Consider the following 21605-nt stretch of genomic DNA (forward strand, 5'->3'; position numbering starts at 1 on the left):
CATGCTAAGCCAACCTGTGTGGGTAGGTCATTTTAATCCTACTTTATAGGTTAAGAAATTGGCGCTCAGAGTTAAAAGTGACTTGAGACATCACCCCTGGTAAATAGGGTCTGGGCAGCGGAAATCTTCACCCTCCAGGCCTGAGGCCTTTCTGGGACACCTGGAACTGGAGAAAAATTTGTTTATCTAGATTACTGATCCTTGCCCTTTTCATGGGTCTTGGCTACAATCACCTGGACTGTTCTCTTCATTTACTTCCTTCCTGGCCCTGGGGCCTTTGGATTTGGAACCCTCCCCTATAGAGTCTTTCTTAGTACTACTATTTCACTTTGTTCTGATAATCTGCTGCATAATAAACCCCCCCAAACTTGGCAAATAAAACAACCTTTTTATTAATGTTCTGGATTCTGTGGGTTGGGATTTGGACAGAGCATTGTTGAGGTGTCTTTGTTCTGTACCTAAAGACCTGAGGCCTCAACTAGAAAGACTCAAACAAGTCGGGGTGACTCCAAGGGCTGGGTACCTAAATCATTTACAACTACAGTGTCCAAACAGTAGCCACACGTGGCTATTTAAATGTACATTTAAAGTAATTAAAATTAGGGGTGCCTGGGTGGCTCAGCCGTTAAGCATCCGCCTTCAGCTCAGGTCAGGATCCCAGGGTCCTAGGATAGAGCCCCGCATCGGATTCCCTGCTCAGTGGGAAACCTGCTTCACCCTCTCCCACTCCCCCTGCTTGTGTTCCCTCTCTCACTGCGTCTCTCTCTGTCAAATAAATAAAATATTTTTAAAAATTAATTAAAATTAAATAAAATTTTGGGGTACCTGGGTGGCTCAGTCCGTTAAGCGCCTGCCTTCAGCTCAGGTCATGATCCCGGGGTCCTGGGATTGAGTCCCATCTCAGGCTTCTTTTTCAGCGGGGAGTCTGCTTCTCCCTCTGCTGCCTGCTCCCCCTGCTTGTGCACGCTCTCTCTCTGACAAATAAATAAATAAAATCTTTTTTAAAAAATTTAAATTACTCACTCAGTTGCACTGCCCACATTTTAAGCCCACATGGGCTAGTAGCTACCGTTTTGGACAATACTGATATAGAACATTTCCATCATCATAGAAAGTTCTGTTGGTAAGTCTGCTCTGGAGGAGGTGTCTTTACCCATATGCCTGGCACCTAGGCTGGGATCTTTGAGTGGAGAATCTACATGAGGTTCAGGCTTCTCACAATGGTTTCCAAGAGGGTGTGTCCCAAGAGGCAGCATCAATTGAGCAAGTGTTCTAAGAGACCAAGACAGACACTTCAAGGCTTCCTCTAACCTAGCCTTAGAAGTCACGTGCAACCCTTCCGTCACATTCTATTGGTTACCTGCAAAGAGGGGTACTAGAAAAAATACAAACATTGCATGGGACATACTTACATTAAAAAAAATCATTCATTGTTTATATGAAATCAAAATTTAACTGAGCATCGTATTTTTATTTGCTAAACCTGGCAACCTTACATGGGAGTCAGATTCAAGGAGAGGTGACGCACTAGACCCATCTCTTGATGAGGGAGTAGCAAGGTCACATTGCGGAAGAGTACGTGGGATGGAAGATATTGTTGAGGTCATCTTTGGAAAATACAATCTGCCACCTGTGACCATGTGGTTCCTCACAAAGTTCAGTAGAGACTTTCATGGCTTTCTACCACCTCAAAAATAGCATTCAAGTTTTATGGCCTGGGTGGATAGAATTGAGAAAAAAAAATTATCTCTTTTGCCATCTTTATATTTTTTCTCGTTCATGTTGGGCTTTGAGGCCCACTGTCCTCAAACAGTAGCTCTAAGCCCTATTAACAATAGGCATTCATCTCTGCTGATACCATGACCAAAGCAAGCTACAAATAAGGATAACAGATACTCCATAGCACCACTGTAGACACTGTTTTTTCTAAAGCAAGACCACCCGAGGTTAATAATGTTCTGTGGATATACTGAGCAATCAGGGAACTTTTGTCAAGGACAAATGGCTCTTCATCTGGAGGTCCCAAAGATCCAGCTCAACAGGAGAGGTTCTCCCATATATGCCTCCCTATTGTCGACATAATGACCCCCAGGACAAAGGTATAAGCAATGCTCTATGGAGATAGAGATTATCCTTGTCACCAACACTAGGTGTATTTATTCCTTGCACAACAGTTGGTGCTATCACCCACTGGTTGTATGAAGATATTGGTGTCCTGCTGAGACCTGCAAGGGTGAGGCCAGGATTCTCAAAGAGGGTGAGGTCACTCCCAGTGTCAACCCTTAGTCAGATGGATAATAGAGTATATTTTCTCTCTCTCCCTCTGTCTCTTTCTTTCTCAACCTAGGTGTCCTGATGTCCTGGGAGTCTGAGAGGGAACTCTAGGTTGGAGAATGATAAGATGGTATGTATGCCCCATGTGGAGACCAGTTAGGAGCTGGGAAGTCAGGACCTTCCCAAATCAAAAGTGAATTTTAGCTCATTAATCACTTCATGGAAACTCAGGATGTGCTTCTTTACCCTTCTTTTGGACATGTGTGGAGAAGGGCTGGGACCAAAAGGGAAACAGAAACAACAAGTTTATCATAAAATGTTAAGTGAAAATAGAAACTAAACTAAATTATATATAATAGAGTCCCAATTTTGTGTAATCTATATATATCCATACATAAACACACATAGTGATTTTTTTCTTCCATGTATTCTATATTCTCCCCAATGAGCAATCAGCATACATTACTTTTATAATAAGAAACACATAGACATTACTTTTAAATGAGAAAAAGGAGGAACAGACTGTTGGCAGAATTCCAAATTAAAAAGAACGCCAACTAAAGAGCTATGAGTGGCAGTCATAGCTGGTTGTTACTCAGTTACCATTTCCTCTTCTTTCTTGTTAATAGAAAGCTGATTTGATTCAAGGTCAGTATGCCCAGCTGAAGAAGGTTAACTATAATTGGTCCAAAGCTCATCCTCTTTTCAGTAATTGGTGTAAGGGTAGGCACATGACCCCGTCTGGCCAACAAAACGTAAGTGGAAGCCTGCTGGTGGCTATTAAGGAAGATTTTACTTTTTGGTTAAAAATAAAAAGGAGGGGCGCCTGAGTGACTCACTCCATTAAACGTATGACTATTGATCTCAGTTCAGGTCTCAATCTCAGGCTTGTGAGCACAAGCCCTGTGTTGGGCTCCACACTGGACATGGAGCCAGCTCAAAAAAAAAAAAAAAAAAAATAAGAGAGAGAATCAAAAAAGGAAAAGCCGCCCTATGGCCTCCTCCTTAACCTTCATGTTAGGATGCTGTCCTATGAAGATAATACTTGGTGCTACAGCAGCCATCTTTACCATGACAGGAGACATTGTCAACATGCTGAGATGAGAGAAAGAAAAGATGAGAAGGCTTCAGATCTTCAATGACATCACTGAGCCAACAAATTCACCCTGAAACTGCCAACTACCAGATTTGATATATGAAATAATTGAGTCTATGTTGTTGAAGCTATTTTAGTTGATATTCTATTATCTGCCACCAAATACGTCCTAGATAATATTCACTATCAAGAGATAAGGTTAGAAACCAGGAGTTGAGGACGTATTCAGATGGTTGAAGCCACTAGAAAAGCTAGGAAAAGCCATGTTCAATGGGATAAGTCAGAGATGATATTTTAAATATTTAACAACTGGTCCATCATGGACACAAAGAAATCTGAAAGGGCACTGGCCCCGTAAGAATGCACATGAGCCATAAATAATTGATATGCCCTGCCAGTGTGGCCCAGCTGAATATCAGCCTCAGAATAGTTACAAAAGGCAAATTGGGAGACATAATTAAACCTATGTTTGGGGATGAATTGTCTTGGACCAGATTCCCTACAATGTGCCTCTCTGGACGTCCTGGCTCTACCTTCTTGAAGCCAAGCCTTCTATCAGCTTGAAGTGGGTTAGTGGCTGGTTCAACTCAAAAGACGGCGTCTGGAAGTTGTCAGTTTATACACTGAACTGCTATTAATGTTGTGGTGGTGGTGGTTTTAAACTGTTGATTTTTTAAAAAAATTATTTAAAAAGTAATGCATGGTGTTGGTATAAAAATGCAAACTTTACAAAGATAAAAAATGAATAATAATAAGTGAGTCTCCCTTCCATCCTAGCACCCCCCGAGGTATATTATTAACAATTTGTGGGGTGTCCAGGTGGCTCAGTTGGTTAAGAGTTAGACTCTTAGTTTTGGCCCAGGTTGTGATCTCACATTAGTGGGATTGAGCCCTGCGTCTGGCTCTGTGCTCAGCGTGAAATCTGCTTCAGATTCTTTCCCTCTCTCATTCACGTTCTCTCTCTCAAATAAACAAATAAAATCTTTTAAAAAAATTTGTCACATAATTTTGCATACATTTTTTCTTACACAAACACACATATGTGTATATATGCATGTATAGATCTCTATATTTTTTAACATATATAGGAGACTACTTGCATATATGTATGCACTTCATTATTCCCACTCACTACTACAACTTGTTCCATATCTGCATATGAATTTACTTCCTTCTTTTTTACAACTGTGTAGCATTCCATTGTATGGATGTACCATAATTTATTTAATGAATCCTCTATTGAGTAACAGGGTGTGTGCTATTACAAATGCAATAAACACCATTTCAATTGGAATGTTTTAGGGTGAAAGTAACAGAATACCCAACTAAAGGTAGTTTAAACCACAGGATTTATTATCTTATGTAATAAGAGATCTAGAGCTAGGTGGTCTCAGGGTAGATTAATTCAGAGTCATAACAATGTCATTAAGGGACAGATGCTTTCCCTTTTCTCTTGCCATCCTCAGAGTGATGGGGTTTGTATGTATGTATGTATGTATGTATGTATGTATGTATGTATGTTTGTATGTATGTTCGTATGTTTGTATGTGTGCATGTATGTTTGTATGTATGAATGTTTGTATACATGTATGTTTGTATGTATGCATGCATGTGTGTTTGTATGTTTGTATGTATGCATGTATGCATGTATGTATTTATTTATTGCCCTGGGTTTGGAAGTAAGATGACTGCTACAGCTCCAGACATTCTACCATCATCCAACTCTGTTCAAAGAGAAGAAATAAATGTCTCCTTACACATCTCCTTTTCTCCAGAAGGAAAACTCTTCCCAGAAGCCGTGCTGTAGACTTCCCATCACATATCATTGACTAGAATGTGCCATCCATAAACCAGTCACTGGCAAAGGGGGATAATGATAGAACTATCATTATTGGCTTATTCCAGTCAAACCTGATCCCCCAGGGCTGAGGAAGGACATGCTTTGCCTGAGCGTGGTGCTTCCTGATACATGAACCAAACTCAAGGTCCTATCAGCAATAAGAAAAGGTGAAATATCTATTGGGTAGCAACTGAGAGGGTCCTCCACTAACACTCTTACATCCAGCTGCATGTATATATGCCAGTATATTCACAGGACAAAGTCTCTGCAATAGACTTGCTGGGTCAAAAGAGTTTGTTCTTTCAAAATGTTGATAGACATCAATGGATGATTGGGTCAACAAAATATGGCACACACATAAAATAGAATATTATTCAGCATTAAAAAAGATGAAATTCCAGCACATGCTACAACAGGGACAGACCATGAAGACATTATGCTCAGAGAAATAAGCCAGAGCGAAAAGGACAAATATTGTATAATTCCACTTATATGAGGTACCTAGAGTAGTCAAATTTGTAGACACAGAAAGTAGAATGGGGGTTGCCAGGGTCTACAGGGATGAGGAATGGAGAGTTACTGTTGAAGTTTCAGCTGGGGAGAATGAAGAGTTCTGGAGATGGACAGTGGCGATGGTTGTACAACAGTGTGAATGAACTTAATACCACTAACCTGTACACGTGAAAATGGTTAAATCGGTAAATTTTAGGTTATGTATATTTTATCACAATAAAAAAAAATGTTGGTAGATATTGCTAACTTGTCCTCAAAGAGGCATTAGCATTTAACTCTCCCACCCCTCAGTGGATAGGGCAGTGCTAGGGTTCTCCATGTTTTGAGCATAGTGCTAGATCAAGGGTCCCCAAGTGGCAGTGAGGGTCTTGGTAGATTTAGGAGACCAGCAATATCTTTATAAGATCAGCAACAGAAAGGTGCGGTCTTAGGACTAAAAGAATCCCCGGGAGGGGAGGACTCAGCAGGCACTGCCTTATTTTCCTGGAGGGGCCACCAGCTCTGGGCTCCTTTCCCCAGGTATAACCAACCCATTGTGCTTGCTCCCAGACTCTGACACTTTAGTTCTGTGGCTGAAGTGAGAACAATAGTCTAGTCCCTCACTTCCCTTTGTTAAGAAAAATTATCCAAAAATCAGAAATTCAGCAAAAAGATCACTGGGCACTCTTTCAAAGCCACATGACTGTGAGTCTGTGTAACAATCGGCCTACAAGTCATCTGATTTTTCTGAGGGAGGTAACCATTTGACCTAATTAGGCTGAGCTCTGTAAAGTTACATCAAATGTGTAAAAGAGAGGCATCTTTTGCAAATGACCTTTTCCCTGGTAGAGATGCAAACGATTTCTGTCTCTTAGAAAAGATGCGCAGTTTGATTGCTCTGTGAGGTGATCCGCTTGTTCCGTATCTAACTCAGCCATCTTATCCTGGCAATCTCTTCACTGACCAGATACACTTCTGTCGATTCTCCTTGGAACTAGCTTTGTCATCATGCCGGTTCTCTCATTAACGAGCTAAATAAATCTTTGACAAGGCCTCACTATATGTTTGTATGAGAACTATGTCTTTACCTTTTGGAAAATGATACTTTGATATTCTTAGCCCCGCTGTCGCAGGCTTTCACAATGACTTTGCTAAATATGAAAGGAAGGGAATAACAGGAGGAATTTACGAAGCAGAAAAACAGTCTGGCTTCTGATCCTATCGTAGTTAAGGTGTTACCTACTTCACACCTTGTCCCCAGAAATGACAAGTGGCTGATGCAGAAGGCCGTGGTGACCCTCCTGCATTTCCTTCCTAGCCCTACACCACCTGCAGAGACAGGGACATCTGACCAGCTGCCAACTGCAGGCCCTCTGGCACCTCCAAATCCAGGCTCTGAGAACATCAAAACCTACCACTCATGTTTGGACCCTGTTTTGCAGTTTGGGACTTGACTTTCCCCCAGATGTTGAGCAGGACTGAAGAGGCTCGTCGTGGCTGCGTCCTCCCTCCTTTGGACCCCTTCTCCCACCCTGGTCGGACGGCACTCTGACTCTTCCAGCACCCAACAGTCTACTGCACCCTTACTATGCACGTCTCAGGGGTGGGCTGGGAAGTCCTCAGCCTCAGGGAGTCACCCTGTCCTTTAACCTTTCCATTCACATGGCTCAAGCTGTGCCTTCCCGGGGTTTTCCTTCTCATGGCCACTTCACTCCAATTTCCTGTTCCCATTGAATGCCTGTGTCATGCATGGTGGCTGTTTCCTTCTTTGGTCCCAGCCCAGGAACCCAGTACCCTCTTGCTTTCCCATCACCTGCCTAAGCAGTGGTGTGCAGCAGACCCTCCTACAGGTTTGGAGGTGGTTACTTTACAACACTGCATGGCCGCCATTTTCACATTTACTAGTAGAGCCCACAGGCCTTCCTGCCTTCTGAGTGTTTCCCTGGCTCTCCGTTCTCGGGCCTCACGCTGTGCTATCTGGATGCTAAGTCCCTCCCAGTTCCTTTCTCTAAACCTCTCCCTACCCCTCTCTTCTCTTCCAACCCCTCAGGGCTCTTTCTGGGGAAAGTGTAGCCCTGAGCTTTCAGCCTGGATCTGACCTAGAGTTCACCTTCAGCATGGAGGCCAGGAAGGTGGTCGCCTGGGACAAAATAAGACATTTCTCTACAATGAGAAGGTGGCAGCGGCTGGTTCTTGTTTTAAAAAGTAAAATTTTCTTCTCCCACTGCACATGGGAGAGAATAATACAAATATATAGCAAAATGGAGGGAGGGAAAAGGGAATTTTTTTCTGTCACATGGCTCTCAGGGAAATTGTTCCTAAATTTGCCATATTTATATTTTCTCTCTCTCAGAGCCTGAAAAAAGAGCTGGATTCAGAATTGCCCTTTAGGGAAGAACACAGTTTTCTGAAAGGCAGAGCAAGTCTTTCGGGCACAGATTGTGTCCGCCCCCAGGCACATAGTCCAAGGGCTCTTTGCTGTACCACAAAATGATGGGGGCCTCAGGAGATGCTCTCAGCAGCTCTTAGGCTGTTCACTCCTGAAACAGCAGCATGAAACCTGTCAAAGACAGCAAAACACTCCTGTGCTGGGTATCAATTCATCATCTCCATATGTTAGCCAGCCAAGCAGTCCCCGCAGTTAAGTTGCAGGTTGCAATTTCTTAAAAATAAAACTTCCTAATTTCGAGTTTCACCAAGCCTTAGGTTTGGTTTTGCAATGTTACATATGTGTTCCTACTTCTTACATTGTCTCAACTTTCATACTGCTTTTAGGAAACTTCCCTTTTGTAGAAAGATTGGCCTCTGAAAGCTTCCTGCTGACCTTCAATATAGGAGGACACCAGACTGTATTAGTCTCTTTGGGCCACCATAACAGAATACCAGGGACTGGGCGGTCTAAACCACAGAAACTTATTTCCCAGCTCTGGAGGCTGGGAAGACCAAGATCGAGGTGCCAGCAAGGTAGGTTTCATTCTGAGGCTCCTTCTCTGGCCTTGAAGGAGGCTGCCTTCTCACTGCGAGCTCTCTTCCTTTTGTGTGCACAGCGACAGAGAGAGCTCTCCAGTGTCTCTTCTTTAAGGGTACTCATCCCCTCACGAGGGCCCCATCCTCATGACTTCATCTAATCCTAAACACCTCCTGAAGACCCCACCTCCAAATACCATCCCATTGCTGGTTAGGGCTTTAACCCATGAATTTGGGTGGGTGTGGGGGAAGACAACATTTAGTCTATAGCAGGGCCTCAGCCTTTGGGACAGTCTCTCCAAATCCCAATCCTGTGATGCAAAGTGACAACCAAGGCCACAGGTTGCATCTTAAGCTCTGCAAAGTTTTCCTCTTATCTTCCGTGACTATAAATAGGAAAGCGTATTAAAACTATTACCCTCGTTTTTAAGGTTTTTTTTTTTTTTTTTTTTACAATCCTCTTCAAATGCTTCATTAGAATAGTAGGTAGTAGCATTCTTCTGAATGTCAACAAGTTTCTGCCAAATGTCCTTCTACTGGAGAAAAAGAAATTCATGCTAAATACAGGAAGAAGATGACAGTAAGTTCCTCTCTGTGGCGATCTAAAAATAGCACAGAATGCTGCATGTTAAAATGCATTAAAAATGCACAATGACTTTCTTTTCATCCCTATATCTCCATTTATGGACTGTGATTCATACATAAGAATGCTCTGTCACTGGAAAAGCACAAAAATCAAATTTCACCATGGCATATTTATAATTGCTACTAGGAAAATATGCAGTGTTAAAACAGTGGGTGATTCTTTCTCCTTTGGTCTTTTTTTTCTTTCCTGTGTTGTTACCATGTTAATTGTACATTTATTTCTAGAACAATAGTAAATAATGATAGCTAACATTGGTTGAATTCTTAGCATGTGCCAGCAATATGCCAAGTATTTACACTCCCTACCTCTTTTAAGCCTCACCAAAGCCCCACGAGGTAGATATTGTTATTGTCTATGAAACCACACCCAAAAAGTTAAATGTTAAGTATTTATAATTGCCTCCCTGCTCTTCACCTCTTAGGAAGCTAGTTTCGTCGGAGGATTCTTTATTTTCCTTGGTGGGTACTGTTGGGGACAGGAAATGAAGAAGCCAGGAAAGAAGGGGCTAATGTGAAATAAAGAGATGGAGACTCTGAGGAACTGGAGGAAGTGGGGCAGACTGAGGGCTGAAAGGGATGAGTGAAGAGAAAGTGAGGGTGAGTAGGAGGGATAGGAGGAGCCTGGCAAGGGCCAGCAGGCTGCAAGAGAAGGCTAGAGAGAAAAAGAGCTACATGCCATGGTCACTACAGAGAGGAGAAGAATTTGGGGAAAGAGTGGGAGATTTGGAGAGGATTTTTCACAGTTCAGGTACACAAAGTATAACTTACTCCTTCATGGTTCCAAGAAAGCCTCAATATAGACTCTGCCATATTTCATCTAATCTAAAACACCACTGCCTATAAGATATAAACAATGGCAGTGTACATCATTATTTTATGTGCCAGCAAAAAGGTAGGGAGGGAGAGAGGGAGGGAGGGAAGGAGAAATTACAAGTCCACATCATTTGGAAACATGTCCTGATTTTAAAGAAACGCATAGATTATTCTGTAATCCTCTCTCAGATTTATGGGTTTTCTTCTTCTTTTAATGCAACATTATTTGGTGAGATTGGATCTGAGCTGCCCAGGAAGGCTTGACTGTATTTTATTTTTTAAATTTTTTTATTTTTTAAAGATTTTATTTATTTATTTGACAGAGAGAGACACAGCAAGAGAGGGAACACAAGCAGAGGGAGTGGGAGAAGGAGAAGCAGGCTTCCCGTGGGAGCAGGGAGCTGGATGTGGGACTCGATCCCAGGACCCAGGGATCATGACCTAAGCCAAAGGCAGATGCTTAACCAACTGAGCCACCCAGGCACCCCTTGACTATATTTTAGTTACATGCATTTTACAGATAAAATTGAACCTCAGATAAGCTAAGTTACTTACCCCCGGGCTCATAGCTAATAAGTGGAGAGCCAAGATTCCAACCCAAGTCAGCTTGATTCCCAAACCTGTGTTCTCTACTTTTTAATTAAGACACACAGTCAGTAGTCAGCCAGTATTTTATTAAACCTATATTTAGTAACAAAAATAACTTTTGAATTAAAAAATAACAGCTTTAGGGGTGCATAGGTAGCTCAGTCTTTTGAGCATCTGACTCTTGATTTCGGTTTGGGTCATGGTGTCAGGGTCATGGGATTCAAGCCCTCTGTGGGGCTCACACTCAGCACAGAGTCTGCTTGTCCCTCTCTTCTGCTCCCCCCCTGCTCTCTCTCTCTCTAATAAGTAAATAAATAAAATCTTTAAAATAACAGCTTTATGGGGCGCCTAGGTGGCTCAGTCATTAAGCCTCTGCCTTCAGCTCGGGTCATGATCCTGGGGTCCTGTGATCAAGCCCCGCATCGGGCTCCCTGCTCAGTGGGAAGCCTGCTTCTCTCCACTCCCCCTGCTTGTGTTCCCTCTCTTGCTGTGTCTCTCTCTGCCAAATAAATAAATAAAATATTAAAAAAATAATAAAATAACAGCTTTATATAACATCATTTACACATCGTTGTGATTCAGAACTCCCTATCCCATCTGGAACAAATTGTGAGAAACCATGACTTGGGCTTTATGGCTCAAGAACTCCTTTTTCTTTTCAAATTATCTTTAATCAAATAAGGGTAGGATGGTCAAATACCTGAATATTCATCAGGAGGGTCTAAAACCAAAGCAAACTCTGCACTTCTACTAAGCAAACATTTTCTTTTGGCAACAACAAAAGGGAAGCCTTTCTGTGATTCACAGAAATAGAGAAACATCAAGCTCTAGGACCAAGCTCTAAGGACAAGTTCTAGGACCTAGACCAAATATATAAAATGTAAATGGGTGAGCAGACTATGAACATGGGAAAAAGTGTCCAATCTCACTAATAATTACAAAAATCCCAGACTCTCTGGGCGCCTGGGTGGCTCAGTTGGTTAAGCGACTGCCTTCGGCTCAGGTCATGATCCTGGAGTCCCGGGATCGAGTCCCGCATCGGGCTCCCTGCTCAGCAGGGAGTCTGCTTCTCCCTCTGACCCTCTTCCCTCTCGTGCTCTCTATCTCTCATTCTCTCTCTCTCAAATAAATAAATAAAATCTTAAAAAAAAAAAAAATCCCAGACTCTCTGATTCCACAACAGGTAGCTGACAACATGGTTTCCCAACACTAACTGGCACTTTTAACATACTGGCCCTTCATCCAAGAATGCTCCCCCCACCCCCACTAATGAAAATCCTTCAAGGGGGAATCAAAAGCTCCCTTTTCTGTAAATCCCTCCCAAATCGTCCAACAGGATTAATGGCTCTTTCTGGATTCTCCTATCATGATTCTGATTTTCTTCCTCCTTGGTTTGCAGGTTGATGATAAAAGACCTCTTAAGTAGATTATCAGCTCTCTGAAGACAGGCATCATTTGCTTATTTGTTGGCTTGTTTTTAATGAATTCATGCTTGTATAAAGGTTGAGCACAGTGACTGCTATGTAAAGGGGAGCTGACTGAGGCCCAGAACAAGGACCACTGTAAGAGACCAGAATATGCCACCCCAAATATCTCCTTGGTTTTAAGGTTTGTTTTGAGCTTGTGTTTTTTGAGAAACAGCAGATACAGAAGAAGCTCTGAAAGCAGGGTAGAAGTTACCATTTTATAGGGGAAATTTACATTTATAAAGGAAATCTCCAAAGGAAAGGGTATACCAGAAAGAGAAGGAAGACTTTAGATCACAAGAGACTTACCAAAAGAGAAGGCCCTGCCTTAAATCTATATTAATAAACCTTACCCTTGTGACTGTGCTCTTCCTGGTCACTTTCCCATAACTTGCCTCCCCACACTTCCTTTGTTTTAGCTAAAGATGGTATTTCAGCTCAAGTTCTCACCACTTCTTTGATTTATTCTTCCCTAAGTTTCCCCCATATATCTGAGATACACATGTTAATAAACTTGGGTTTGTTTTTCTTTTGTGCATCAGTCTTTCATAACAGAGGCCCCAGCCAAGAACCTAGAAGAGTAGAAGAAAAAGGTTTTCTTCCCTGCCCTACACTACCTAATGGCTGAACTAGATGGACCTGAGAACGTAACTGCACTTTTCCATAGAATGCTGGCTCCTGCTGCTTCCCCTCCAGTAGCTATTCTTGATAGGAGTAACAATAACAACAAACAGATATATTAAAAACCAAAAAACTTAGTACATAAGGAATGAAAGAAAACTTTGAGGGGATAATGTTATATTCCCTTTTTCTTCAAATGTTATTATGGAAATTGTCAAAAAGTTGAATCAAAAAGTTGAAATAGTAGAATGAATTTCATCTATATGCATTAGTTGTTAACATTTTTTGCCTTTTTTTTCCTGAACAATTTGAAAATAAATTGTACATCCAGACACCACCACGGATTATTTCAGCATGCATCTCCTAAAAATAAGGATATACTCCTACATAACCATAATAATATTATCAATAATAAAAATAATTTCCTAACATTATCCAATTCAAATGCAAGTTTCCTCAACAACCCCCAAAAATGTCTTTTACAACTAGATTTTGTTTTGTTTTATTCAACTAAGATCTAATTAAGGTTTATACATTACATTTCATTATTTCTTGTTAGCTTCTTTCAATATAGAACAGTCCCTCAATTATTTTAATTATTTATGATATTTACTTTTTAAAAGTACAAGCCATATTTATGTCTTACAGAATGTTCCACTATCTGATTGTGTTTGTGTGTGTGTGTGTGTGTGCGTGTGTGATGCAGTGTAATGTGTCCTTCTACCACCTGTGTTTCTTATTAAATACTGAGGTTGGGTGATTCAGGTTAAAACTTTTTGGTAAAATTGTTTCACAGATGATGCTTTATACGTCATAGAGTATCTCATCAGAATGTACATATCAGGTGTCCCACTCTTAGTGACTAGGTTGAACTGCATGGTTAAAGTGCTGATCAGCAGACATCTCTCTTTGCAATGAGTAAAGAACTTGTGGAGTGACACCCTGTTCTACCTTGTTCATTTTTGCAGCTTTCAGGCCCTAGCACAGGCCATACCCAGCAGGTGGATGAGTTCTACATTGGCCCTACCAACTAGAGTTGAGCATAAGCATCCAGATCTCACGAAGGTACTTCCTTTAATGGATTGTTCTAGAATAATGGAGACCCTGCAGCCCTAGGAGATGGCAGTAGGAATCTCCAGAGCAGGTGCTGAGGGGTATCAAAGTTTCTGTTGATGCCTCGGGCTGAGTTCCCAGGCCCAGACTAAGTGCTTGGGAGGAATTGCCTTCTTTCAGAGACTGCTGGAGGAGGCTGCCCAGAGCTTTGGAAAAGGCAGAAAACCAAAAAAAAATTTTTTTAACTGTCATTCCAAAGCTGAGAATACTTTTCTGTTTTGCAGTAAGTGAAGACATGGACTCTCCCTTAGTTCTTGGAAAACCACCTCCCTAGTTCATTAATGTTATGTAAATTTTAAGCAGGAAATGTTTGAGCTAAATTGCTTATTATAATGTAAGAGGGCATCTGTGCTTTTGCATAGACCTATCTCTTCAGAGTTTGTTCCCTTTTTTTGTTTGTTTGTTTTGGAATATGTGTGTGTATTGCTTAACCATGGTTTAAAAATTTTCCTCACCTGAAAACTGTTCCTCATTCTGGTGGAGAGGGGTAGAAGGGGCACCCCAAGAAATAGTATGTATGTATTTATCATGTTATCATGAGGGCACCATCCACAGAAGCTCCTTCAAACTGAGTGGAAGAATATGAACAGACTGGCTGCAAACAATCTGGGACCAAACCCTGGGCATTCCCAGAAATACCTGGGGCACATTGGCAGGGTAGCTTAAAATCATCTTATCTGGGTGTGAAAGTAAAACATGACCTCAGTGTGATGTAGTTTGATACCATGCACAAAATGCTCTTACACCAATATGCACACATAAAACTTCTCTGAAAAAGCAGTGTGAGCAGCGCGCCTGGGTGGCTCAGTTGGTTAAGTGTCTGACTTTGGCTCGGGTCCTGATCTTGGGAATTGAGCACTGTGCAGGGCTCCCTGCTCAGCAGGGAGTCTGCTTCTCCCTCTGGCCCTCACCCTTCTCTTGTGCTCTTTCTCTCTCTTCCTCCCTCTCAAATAAATAAATAAAATCTTAAAAAAAAAAAAGGAAAAAAGAAAAAGCAGTGTGGGCATAAGAAGTAACGGACACAGAGGTAAGAGGCACATAAAGAGGCCCCCATCACCATCACTGGCAGCTCTGAGAAAGAACAAAAGGACACATGTTGGCATCAAATCCTTTCACATTTTATTTACTTATTTATTGATTTTAAGATTTTATTTATTTATTTGACAGAGAGATAGAGAGCACAAGCAGGCAAAGGGAGAGGGAGAAGCAGGCTCTCTGCTGAGCAGGAAGCCGGACGTGGGGCTCGATCCCAGGACCCCAGGATAATGACCTGAGCCAAAGGCAGCCGCTTAACCGACTGAGCTACCCAGGCGCCCCCTCTTTCACATTTTAAACAGGCAAAGACTGTCTTCTTTGGCCAAGAGTGGAGGGTAGCTATCTATACAATGTCACTAAAAATGAATCAGTGCTAGGTAAATAGCAATTCTGTCATCTGCTGGCCTTGATATGTTATCAGTGGGTCAGAATGTGGCCACATTAGAGTGGATCTCTTCAGTGGGATGAACACATTATCCAAAAGTTTCTTGATTCCTGGAATTCCAGTCTTCTTATTCCTAGAGTTCCTAAATACCTTAAACTTCTTAGCAATAAAGTTTGGGGAACAGTCCACCAATCTCCACTTATCTCAAACCAACCATAAGCCCCCTTCCAAGTCCCCAAAGACAGGCAATGCACTTTGAGGATCCACCCTGTGCAGAGGCTTGGGTAGCCCTGGGACTGATTTTGCTCAGGCAGGTGTGGTAATAGCACAGGGCCCAAGACGTCAAGGTCTTATCTCCCTTGTCATCTTTCTTTGTTAATTAAATGTTTTTGTCTTGAGAGATTATCTATTAAAATAATCATACTGTTTTTCTGTTTTAATTTGTTAATATGGTGACTTAATGTTGATTCCTTTATTAATGTTAACCAATTTTGCAATCCTGGAATAAACCCTACTCGGTTATACTTATTGTTTTTAGGTACTGTTGGATCAATTTGTTAAAATTTTATTTAGCATGTTTGCACCTATCATCATGGTGAATACTGGTCTGTAGTTTTCTTGTACTGTCTTTGCCCAGTTTTGATATTAGAATAATGTTGATCTCATAAAATGAGTTGGGAAATATGCCCTCCTCTTCAATTTTCTCAAAGAATTTGTGTGGAATTTTCTCAAAGAATTTGTGTGGAGTTGTATTTCTGCCTCATATGTTTGGTAAAATTCACCAGTAAAGCCATCTGGGTCTGGATCTTTCTTTGTGGGAAGGTTTTAAACTACAAATTCAATTTCTCTAATAGATATAGCGCTATTAGATAATCCATTTCTTCTTTGGTAGTTTGTGTCTTTTAAGAAATTTTTCCTTTTCATCTGAGTTGCCAAACTTGTTGACATAAAGTTGTTCATTCTTCCTTATGTTCTTGCTAATATCTGCAGAATCGGTAGTGATTTCACCTCTTTCATGCCTGATTGGTAATTGGTATCTTATTTCCTTTATGGTCTGGGAGGAGGTTTATCAATATTATTGATCTCTAATAACCAGCTTTTGATTTCAATGATTTTCTCTATTGTTTTCCGTTTCATTTATTTCTGCCTTGATCTTCATTATTTCCTTTCTTTTGCTTCCTTTAGTTTAATTTGTCTCATTTTTCTAGTTTCTTAAGGTGGATACCGAGGTCATCGATTTGAGACCTCTCTTTTATTCTACTATAGGCATTTAATGCTACAAATTTCCCCCTACTGCTCCTTTTGCAACATCCCACAAATTGTCATGTTTTCATTTTCATTCAGTTCAAAGAAGACTTTCTAATGTCCCTTTTAATTTCTCCTATTACCTATGGCTTATTTAGAAGTATGTTATTTAGTTTATAAGTATTTGAGAATGTTCCAGAGGTCTGTAATTGATTTCCAATTTAATTCCATTATAACCAGAGAAGATACTTAGTATGACTTTAATCTTATAAAACTTATTGAGACTTGTTTTATGGCCCAAAATATGGCCTACCTTGGTAAATTTTCCATGTGCACTTGAAAATGTTGTTTTGTTTTCTTACACCATATACAAAAATAAACTCAAAATGGATTAAAGACCTAAGTGTGAGATCTGAAACCATAAATTCCTAGAAGAAAACATAGGCAGTAATCTCTCTGATGCCTGCCAGAGAAACATTTTTCTAGATATGTCTCCTTTGGTAAGGGAAACAAAAGCAAAATTAAACTATTGTGTCTATACCAAAATAGAAAGCTTTCACACAGAGAAGGAAATCCTCAACAAAACAAAAAGGCAACCTACTGAATGGGAGAAAATATTTGCAAATGATATATCTGATAAGAAGTTAATATCCAAAATATATAAATAACTTATACAACTGAACACAAAACAATCCAATTAAAAAATGAGCAGAAGACATGAACAGACATTTCTCCAAAGAAGACATAAAGATGGCCAATAGACACAAGAAAAGATGCTCAACATCACTAATCATCAGGGAAATATAAATCAAAACCACAATGAGATATCATCTCACACCTGTCAGAATGGCTAGAATCAAAAAGACAAGAAATAAGTGTTGGCCAGCATATGAAGAAGAAGGAACCGTCGGGCACTATTGGTGGGAATGCAAGCTGGTGTAGCCACTGTGGAAAACAGCATGGAGGTTCCTCAAAAAATTAAAAATAGAATTACCATATGATCCAGTAATTCCACTACTGGGTATTTTTCCAAAGAAAACAAAAACACTAATTCAAAAAGATATATGCACTCTTATGTTTACTGAAGCCTTATTCATAATAGTCAAGATACGGAAGCAGCCCAAGGTCCATCTACAGATGAATCAATAAAGAAGTGGTGTATACATACAATGGAATATTACTCAGCTGTAAAAAAGAATGAAATCTTGCCATTTGCAACAACAGGGATGGATCTAGAGAGTATAATGCTGTGAAATAAGTCAATCAGAGAAAGACAAACAGCATATGATTTCACTCATATGTGGAATTTAAGAAACAAAACAAACAATGATAAAAATAAAAAACAAACTCTTAAATATAGAGAACAAACTAGTGGTTACCAGAGGGGAGATAGGTGGGGGGATGGGTCAAATAGGTGAAAGGAATTAAAAATACACTTGTGATGAGCACAGAGTAATGTATAGAAGTGTTGAGTCATTATATTTTACACCTAAAACTAACGTAACACTGTATGTTAATTATACTTGAATAAAAAAAAAAGAAAGAGGGGCGCCTGGGTGGCTCAGTCGTTAAGCATCTGCCTTCAGCTCAGTTCATGATCCCAGCTTCCTGGGATCAAGCCCCGCATCGGGCTCCCTGCTCGGCAGGAGGCCTGCTTCTCCCTCTCCCACTCCCCCTGCTTGTGTTCCCTCTCTCGCTGTGTCTCTCTGTCAAATAAATAAATAAATAAAATCTTTATAAAAAAAATGAAGATCTGTTAGGCACAGAAACATTTATGATTTTTATATCTTCTTGATGAATTGACCACTTTGTCATTATAAAATGACTTTATCTCTATGAAATCAACTTTGTCTGATATTAATATAGCCACCCCAGCTTTCTCCTGACTAGAATATGCATGTATATATTTTCCCATTCTTTTACTTTTACCCTAAGTAACTTTCTTTTTTTTAAAGCCTTCAGGGTTTTTTTTTAAGATTTTATTTATTTATTTGAGAAACAGAGAGCACAAGCAGGGGGAGGGGCAGAGGCAGAGGGAGAAGCAGACTCCCTGCTGAGCAGGGAGCCTAAGGCGGGGCTCGATCCCAGGACCCTGAGATCATGACCTGAGCTGAAGGTAGATGCTTAACCGACTGAGCCACCCAGGTGCCCCGCTAAGTAACTTTATATTTAAGTGTGTTTCATGTAGGCAGCATATCGCTTGGTCTTGTTTTGATAACTAATCTGACATTATTTATTTTTTTTTTTAAGAGAAAGAGAGAGCATGCATGTGGTGGGATGGGGGAGCAGAGGGAGAGGGAGAGAGAGAGAATCCTAAGCAGGCTCCAAGCACAGCAGGGAGGCCTGCTGTAGGAGGCTTTCTCAGCCTGTGATTGGCAATCTGCATTGGGACTGAGAGTCAGAAAATGCCTGGGGCCTCCGGCCTTCCTATTAGTATTTCTCAGCCAGCATAATGACAAAGATGAGATTAAGGATACCGCCTTCCCCTTAAACCTACTGTTTTTTTTTTTTTAACATTTTATTTATTTATTTGACAGAGAACACAAGCAGGGGGAGGAGAGTTCTCCCTCTCTGAGCAGGGAGCCCGACACGGGGCTCAATCCCAGGACCCTGGGATCATGACCTGAGCCGAAGGCAGACGATTACCTGACTGAGCTACCCAGGCGCCCCTTAAACCTACTGTTCCTGATGGCCTCAAGCAGCTGTCCTTATGTTAAGGAAGAAAGAACTGCCACATAGAGCAACCAGTAAATAACTGAAATTTTAGAATGCTGAACTGTTTAAATGAGATTTTATGCACTATGTGGCCATGGTTACCCAGTCATTGGCAGGGGGCCCATAGCTGGAAAGCCTCCTAAGTGTCAGTAGGAACTTGTATTGTCAACAAGACCACACATCAGGCCTGCAAGCTGCTCTTGAACCACAGGATTCCCCATCTGGTTGCCCCAGAGTCTGAGATTTGACTTCGCTTCTTTCAGCATAATACCCTCCTTCAGGCCAGCCTTCTGTTTTACCTGGAGCCTCAAATCTGTCATAGTGACCAAGTTAGACCAGTAGACTTCTCCACATTTCCCACACCAGATTCCCCTCTGCTACTCCTTACCAAGTCTCCCTGACACTACTCAAGGGCCAGCAGTCTGCGAGCTGGACCAGACTTATGCTAGGGCCTGCCACCCAGTCTCCATCCTGCCCCACTGGCAAGTCCAATCTCCGGGTACCAGATCCTCTAGTCAGGCCTGAACTGTTGCCATCAGCACCCAGGTGTTGAAAGAGGAGACTCCGGATGAAATCCACCTGCCTGCCCAGGCAGGGTCCTCGATATATGGTCAGCTATTAGTGTTTCTCTCAATTAATTGAAGTGTCTCTGAATATGATTTCCACCCAAGGTTCTCAATTCACACAGAACTTCCCTCCTTTCCCCTCCATCCAACCACCCTTCAGACAGAAGACTTTTTTGATCGTGTGTCCCTTTTGCCTTCTCTCCTCAAAACCACAACATTTTCAGTTGAATGAAACCTAGAAAAAAATCATTGAGCCCTACTAAGGATATGTAAGATACAGCTGGACTCAGAGGTAAAAAAATAGGAAGAAGGAATTCTGATCTCTGCATCAAGGAATTTTTTTCCTACTTGATGGGAAGTGGAGTAGATCCAGGCTCAATGGATCCTGAAGCTTATGCAATTTTGTGGGCTTCTAAGAGAAAGAATACAAAACTCCCAATACACACAAATTTTTTTCTTAAAATAAGGAAGAAAATCACAACAAATTAAAAATTATATAAACTTTAGAAATATAAGGATCATGAAACCCAGAAAAGTTACATATTTTCTTAAACTGATATATCTCTTTAATACTTTTCCCCTACATTTTTTGGTCCACACACTCTCTGGTTGCTCCTTCATATAACAATAAGTTTGTGAAATAATTTTTTTATAGAAAAAACAGAAGGATAATTTAGTCTTTCCTCTACCATGTTTGAACAAAACTTGCTTTTTGTTGACAGTTGAAAGTCTCTTTCAACTTCTCCAGCTCAGCTTCACAATTCATTATTTGTAATATCATGTATATGGTTGGATTTTTCCCAAATTTGGGGAACACTGTCAAGTTCATTTCGTATAGGAGCTATATATAATTTCAGGGACTTTCAAGTTTTCTTGTTCAGTGACTCATCTTATTCTTTGAATTGACTACACTCACTATCCAGTTTGCCACCAATATCTTCACAGTGGCTTATTATGAGCTATATATCCTTTTATGTTATGTCAATGTTTTATATCAGGACAGCAAAAACTTAGTAAGAATGTATATAGATGTGCTTAGGTGATGCATTTCAGGCTGGAAAGCAGTCTGAGCACAAGCAGGCCTAGAAAAGACAAGAGTTCCACGGATGAAGCAAAGGGTACATGGATAGTGGTGATGGGTAATAAAGACTAGGGTGTTAGACCAGGCTGGAAAGTGGAAAATAGTGTCAAACAAAGCAAATATCTGAGGACAGACTCTCGTGTCTTTAAGTATAAGAATCAAAGCCTCTGATGAATCACTGAGAATAAGAAAGCCAACGTAGTCTAGTGTTAAGTCCATGAGATGAAACTTGGAATGAATCCTAACTCTGCCAAGTACCAGCCTATGAAACTTTGCTAGCAACAACATGACTTTACACAGAAACGACTGTAAATCAGGTGAATGTATGCCCCTAAATCCCACTAATGGTACCTCCAAGTCAACTTTCCCTTAGCCAACTCCTTAAAATACCCCAGCCATTCCCACACCACCAGACTCAAGAGGAAGTATGAGGGAGGGGAAGCTAAAGTAGTAAGGGGCACCAAGCCCTAACTGACTGCAGTTAAAAAGTTTTCTGCAAATCCTACAAAAACATATGACCACATGAACACATTGCTAGGGACTCTCCCAGGGCCATGCAAGGGGCTTATGCAAGGGAGGAGCCCAGAAACTTAAGTTTCTCTAGTTTCATAGTACATTCATCTCTTGGGGGAGAGCATAAAACAAAAACCACATACACACTAT

At 41.0% G+C, this 21605-nt stretch overlaps 1 protein-coding gene across 1 annotated transcript in view; it reads right to left on the reverse strand.

Annotated features, from left to right (window-relative positions):
- The window catches only part of EHBP1 (EH domain binding protein 1), a 715801-nt gene that overhangs the window by 653096 nt on the left and 41100 nt on the right, over positions 1-21605 (reverse strand). Inside the window, exon 2 of the mRNA XM_073897641.1 lies at positions 826-974. The gene's annotated coding sequence lies outside the window, so the exon portion shown is untranslated. The remainder of the gene's footprint in view (positions 1-825; positions 975-21605) is intronic.

This window comes from Callorhinus ursinus, unplaced genomic scaffold, assembly GCF_003265705.2.
Source record: "Callorhinus ursinus isolate GAN/ISIS: 27379988/994484 unplaced genomic scaffold, GSC_fseal_2.0 scaffold10, whole genome shotgun sequence".
Taxonomy (NCBI): Eukaryota; Metazoa; Chordata; class Mammalia; order Carnivora; family Otariidae; genus Callorhinus; species Callorhinus ursinus.